Source organism: Lepidochelys kempii, chromosome 25 (genome assembly GCF_965140285.1).
Source record: "Lepidochelys kempii isolate rLepKem1 chromosome 25, rLepKem1.hap1, whole genome shotgun sequence".
NCBI lineage: Eukaryota > Metazoa > Chordata > Testudines > Cheloniidae > Lepidochelys > Lepidochelys kempii.
The window spans coordinates 16,117,889-16,123,998 of NC_136404.1; the positions used below are offsets into that span (position 1 = coordinate 16,117,889).

Below are 6,110 nucleotides of genomic sequence, written 5' to 3' on the forward strand. Positions count from 1 at the left end.
CAGGCAATCGCTGTGGCTCCAGGAGGGGGTGCTGCCTCTGCATCCCTTGCTGGAGGCCGGCCTAGCCTGCACCCCTGGCTCTTGGAGATCAGGGGCTGGGTGGGTGGGGGATCCTTGCTGGGACCCTTGTGGCCCAGCAGCAGCCTGATGCAGCTGCAACCAGAACCCTGTTCCTCTTTCAGCTCAAGTGAACTCCCCTCACCTCCCCCCGGGAGATGCCCGTGGGGTGAATCTCCAGCAGCAAGGGGCATTGGCTAGACGAGGGGCCAGGCTCGCTAAGACTAGGCAGGAGGCCTAGCTCTCCCAAGGACCTGGCCCAGCTGGGTGTTGCCCCCTCGCCCCTGTCCTGGTGTGGCTGCCGGGAGCCAAGCAGGGCAGCCCTGGGTATCTTAGCAGGGCTGTACGGTCAAGCTGCCCTCCCCACGTGCTGTGCAGGGCCGGGGCTCTGCCTTGCATGCACTGTCATCGCTGCTTGCTGAGGCCGAGGCCCTGGCGCTGGGCAGGTTGTGGGGAGCACAGGCCCTTCCAGGAGTTTGGGGAGGTGGGGTGGAAATCCTTGACTCGGGGTCTTTTTGATTTTGTTTTTAGAGCTCCAGAAATCAGGCCTGGGAAGCCTGGGCCCGAGCGTTGCCATTGGCTACAGTGGCCAGGGATGGGGTGAGGAGTTGCCATGGCAACTGGCTGGGAAACTTCTGAAGCTGAGATCCCTGCATTTGGAGAAGAAGGGGGGGGGAGGGCGCGCCTGACTTGCAGCTGTAAGACCTTCCCTCCCCAGTAATGGGGGGGCCTTTAAGGCCCAACACACAGAGCAGGGCAGCTGGGGGGGCTGCATGCTGCAGGCCTGTTCTTGCTTCAGTGGTGGTGGGGAGTAGGGTTTGGGGTGGGGTGGGAGTCTGGGGGCAGGAGCAAGAGGGATGGGCAGTTGGCCTGGGGGGAGTGAGGGGCGCGGGGTGATGTGCAGGGACTGGTACATTTATAAGGCCGTGGGGCTATGCAGGCCTGCCTCGCCCTGCCCTTCCTGCACCCCCGGCTGCTGCTGCATGGCAAGAGACAGCCACTCCACAGATGCTGAGGAGTCCCTGAGCCCCTGGCTGCGCTGGGAAGTGGGAGTGCACTGCAGGGGGCTCATTGCTGACTGGTTGGGCATTGCCCAGCCCTGTTAACCCGGTCTCCTAGGCCACACCAGCCCCTTCCCTCATCCATCCACCCAGCAGAGAGGGGCTGCCGGCTGGGCACTGTCCTAACATGCTGGCTCTTGGCCCGGGTCCTACTGTGTCCGTTCAGCCAGAGTGGGACCTGCAGCCAGCGAGGTGGGGGTGAAGCAGAGGGATGCCCAGCTCTGCTGCCTTCATGCAGCCCTATGGAAGGGGAGAGGGTTTGAATCCTGCCCTTGAGTAGGCCTGTCCCAGCCCTGTACCTCCGAGCTCCTGCACTCAGGCCCAGTTTCAGAAGCAGCCACGTTTCTGTTGCCCAACCTCACAGTTGGTTCTTGGAGGGGCTGAGCCCCATGTAAGCCTCAAGGCCCTGAGCCGGAGCTGTGGGTGCTCAGCCCTGCTGGGAATCTGGTCCAAAGGTGGTGCTCCAGCTGTGGGTGTTTTAAGTGTAACGGCGTGTGCCCTCAAAGCACAGCACTAGGGTATGTTTGTTAACCCCAGTCCTGGCCTGAGAGGCAGGTACCCATCCCCCAGGCAGGAAAACGGAGCCAGAGAGGGAATATGACTGGGCCCAGGTCATGCAGCAGATCAGTGCCAGAAACTGGCATGGAGCCCCTTACACGTGGCTCCCAGGCCTCTGCTCCAGCCACTAGCAGAAGGGAAGAGGTTGGGGCTGGGTTTTGCCTCCCTCCAAGTGAAGCCTGAGTGTGGGGTGCACGGGGCTGTACTGACCCTCTGTAACCAAATTGCTGCTGTCCTGCGCAGAGACCAGCCGGCGTCTGCCTGAGCTACGATTCAGCCTGGCTGCTCCTTGGGGGCTGGAAGCCCCTCGCCTGCACTAGCTGTAGTAGGCGGACTGCTGGGGGCTGAGGCGACCCCTCCGTGCTGCTCGCTGGAACCAAGGCTTGTCCAGAGCAGCCAGATAAGAGCCGGCCGGGCAGCTTCCCAGGTGCCAGAGTGCTGCAGGGAGCTTCCACCATGGGCAGGGGCAGCCCGAGGAGTCTACAACTCTGATGCGTCATTGGTAAGAGCAGGCCAGTCTCTACAAAGCGATCCCCCAGATCTTCCCACGGTCTGGCTCTGGGCTTCAGGCTGGGCCCTTTGCCTGCTGCAGCAGTGGGCAAGGCTGCTAATCCAGCCTTGGGGAGGCAGGCCTGAGAACCTTGCCAGCTTCTGGCATGCATATGCTGTGTGACCTGGGCTTTGGTAGGTGTGTCCCCGAGATTCAGCAAGGCACCTCCCTGCCTTTATCTCCAGCCACCTGCTGTTAATGCCCCAGCCGGGGGTCAGAGATGGCCACTCCCCAGCGGGCTGGATTGGGTGACGCCTTGCACAGAGCAGCTCCCAGCTGAGCCCAGCTCAGTCTGGCCCAAACCAGTGAGGCCAGGCCTAAGAGAGGGAGCAGCCTCCCAGCAGAGGGTTTCCCCTGGCTCACTAAGGTCTTGGGTCCCAGCTTGGGCCATGCAGGCCATCCCCAGCAGGGACTGTGCTAAGCACTGACTGCAGGGCTCCCCCAGCCCCATGGGGCTGGAACTCCCTGTGCAGCTAAGCACCCCGTGAAGAGGGGTGGGACTCTTATGAGAGGGCTCCTTGGCAGCAGAAATCCCAGTGCAGCTACCCCCCCCCCAACAGCTGCTTCATGAGGCTGCAGAGGCTGCTTCCCCCCTCTCCCCCCAATCTTTGTTATTGTTTGTGTATGTCCTACTCACCTCCCTGCTCCCAGCCTGGCCCAAGAGCTTCTCCTCTGCAGCAGCCTCTCTGCATCTCTCCTCTGTCCTTGCTGTCCCTCTCCCCCACAATCCCTTCCTCAAACCCTCTCTCCCCCGAGCGCTCTGGGAGGCAGGATTTTCACCCCGGATTCGGCTGGGTGGGAAGTGAAAAGTTGTCGGATAGACGGGCACCACCTGAGCTGATGGGCCCAGTTTTCACCATCAGTTGCAACAGCACCTCTTTAAAGGCAGGGGCCTGCTTCACCACGGCATGGTGCAGCCCTGAACTCCAGTGCAAAATGGGGGTGAGAGCTGTGAAAAGGGGAGACTCCTTTTCAAACTGGCCATGGCCCTCCCTTGCTGATTCCCTGACTCCAGGGCTCAGCTGCTGCCCACCGCTGCACCCTGCAGAGGGCAGAGCTGAGCCCAGTGTCTTGGTGGCCCACACAGATGTTAAAGAAGGGGTGGCAACAACATTTGGGTGAACTCTGACCTCCCCGTGACCCCTCCAAAATGAACCAAGTCTTCACAAAGAAACCCCAAGACTTTCCCCGTTGCTCCTTAGCATTGGGATTGTCTGGAACAGGGGTTCTCAGACTTCTTTGCATGCAACCCCCTTCTGACAACAGAAATTACGACATGACCCCAGAAGGGGGCATGGAAGTCTGAGCCTGCCTGAGCCCTGATGCCCCAGTTCGGGGGGCCCTGCTGCCTAGGGCAGGGGGTCCCAAAGTCTGAGCCCCACTGCCCTGCACCGGGGCGGGGGGGGCGGCAAAACCTGTGGTGTGGTGTCAGCCCTGGGTGGTGGGGCTCAGGCTTCAGCTTCGGCCCCAGAAAGTCTAACACCAGTTCTGGCAACCCCATTAAAACAGGGTCGCGACCCACAGTTTGAAGAACTGCTGGTCTGGAATGTGCAGGAGAAGCAGAACCACCTTGCTTCTGTGGGTGAAAATGGGCTCAGCAATTGGGAAGGGAAGAGGGGTCCATTTTAAAAGGGTTTTAAAATGAGCTAGGGGGTTTTCCTGCTTCGGACTTTAAAAAAAAAATAAGTCCCACGTCCCTCAAAGTAGCAAAGAATCCGGCATTGACAGCTTGTTTGAAAGAATGTTTTCCATAAGCTCACCCCATGGGCCAGCTCCTCGGTGTTGCTAACTCTCACAATTTGATGCGATATTGGGTGATTTCCTTAAAACTCCAGCTCCTGGAATCAGGTGAATATGGGATTAGCTCAGCTTTCATTAAGAAGTAAATTCACTGTGGTGTTGTAGACCTGTTGTTCCAGGATATGAAAGAGACAAGGTGGGTGAGGGAATATCTTCTATTGACTCACTTCTGTTGGTGAAAGAGAAGCTTTCAAGCTTGTACAGAGCTCTTCTTCAGGTCTGGAAGCTCTGTGGATCTTGAAATCTTCTCTTTCACCCACACAAGTTGGTGCAATAAAAGATATTACCTCATCCACCTTGTCCTCACATTAAAAAATGAGTAAGTTTCTAACCCTTCTGCTTGCAGAGAAAAACTTGACCCTGAAGGCTCAGAAATCAGAAGGCAAAGAAGAAGACGCCAATGTGTCATGTTTTGATAAAATCTCATGATTTTAAAGTCACTGTCATGATTTTGGGGGTGTCTGACTCAGAGTTTTGCATGCTCAGGCCCGGCCATACAGAGCTCCTCTGTGGAAGAAGATCGGTGCAGAAATGTCTTTCAGTGACTTGGCTAACAGGAAACCCTGAAGCAATCAAGCAAGTCAAGGAGACCGGCTGGGTTTAGCATCGCTGTCATTTGGGTTACTGTACAGCCTAGGAGCTCCAGTCATGGACCAGAGCCCTACTGGGCTAGGCACTGCACACTGTAAATACTTATATCAGGCCGTCCAGTGCAGCCTTCCTTTAGCTCTCCTCTGCTTCCCCTTTTGTGCTGAGGGGGTTTTCTGACTTGTTCCCTGTGGGGAAGTACCTGCAACTCCGCCAGAGACGAGCGGTTGTCCACTGGTTAGCACAGGAGCAAGGGGTCAGGCTTCCAAGCTGCTAGTTCTGACATGTGGTGGAAGTGGAGTCTAGGGCTTAGAACAGGGAGCTAGGAGTCAGGGTCCTGGATTCTAGTTCTGGCTCTGATGCTGCCTGGCTGCAAGGCAAGTTGTTGTCCTTCTACGTGCTTCACGTTGTCCCTATGTTCCCGGGGACAAGTCATGCCCCGAGCCTTGGTTGAGGAATGTGTTTATGTGAAGCCGGTTGAGAGGCACCACTCAGGGCAGGAGAATGAGCAGGGTTGCCCAGCTGTTAGTGGGATACGGAGACTGATGGCACGTCAGGGCACATCTGGCAGGCTAGTGAGCACATCCTCACCCCCCCCCACCCCACCCCAGCAGCTGCTGAACAGTAAGTGATGGGCTCCAGCCTGAAAACAAACCTGTCCTGGTGTCAGCTGGAGCAGGGCTATGAGCTCACTTCAGGCTGCAGCCAGAGGATTGGAATGTACCAGCCAGTGTGAGCGCTGGCAGCGCAGACAAAGGCCAGTCCAACCAGGACCGCCCTGATCCTGAATATCCTCGCAGGGCCTCTGGGCCTGGCAGTGAGGTGAGGACACTAGACCCAGGCTGAAATGGTATATGATGGAGTCGGGGCATTATGCCCCAGTGCAGGTGTGTTACAACCAACACAAGGGATGCTGGGTTCAGGCTGAGGCGCATTCTAGGGTGAGGAGCTGTAGATACAACTTTTAAGGGCATTGGCTTGTAGGGTGATTGGATCCACCTGGGGTTTAGGTATATTAGCTTCAGGGGCTTTATAGCCAGATCTTGGTGCATTAGAGGCTTAGGGGCGTTAGAGGCCAATCAGGGTGCATGGTAGGTTTAGGGACATTAAATCCATGATTGCATTACTGCTGCCCAAGGCACCTACTTCACGCCCCTCCCCTCCCCGGCAGGTGCCCAGATCCAGGGTTTCAGGGTTTATTATTTATTCATTGTTTTTCCCCTGGGCCTGGCCCAGCGCAGGGCTCCTTTGCGCACAAGCAGAGGCCCCAGGTCCCTGACCCCAGCAGAGGAGCAGCCCACCTTCGGGGGGGCTGGAAGGGGGTGCCTCGGCGGCTCCCCCCTGGCAACATACAAAGCAGCGGGCTAAGGGGGGGGTGCGGGTGAGGGAAAAGGGGGCGCTGTCACTTTAAAGATGCAAATATCCAGCCAAGAGCAACATCCCCGCCGGCTGGGCCAATCAGGAGCCGCTCCTGTTTCCTTTTGTAACCACCCACC

General features: G+C 57.7%; 1 protein-coding gene across 1 annotated transcript in view; it reads left to right on the forward strand.

Annotated features, from left to right (window-relative positions):
* The window catches only part of MAP1S (microtubule associated protein 1S), a 30,117-nt gene extending 25,563 nt beyond the window's left edge, over window positions 1-4,554 (forward strand). Inside the window, exon 8 of the transcript XR_012156189.1 lies at window positions 4,373-4,554. The gene's annotated coding sequence lies outside the window, so the exon portion shown is untranslated. The remainder of the gene's footprint in view (window positions 1-4,372) is intronic.
* The last annotated feature ends 1,556 nt before the right edge of the window (window positions 4,555-6,110 follow it).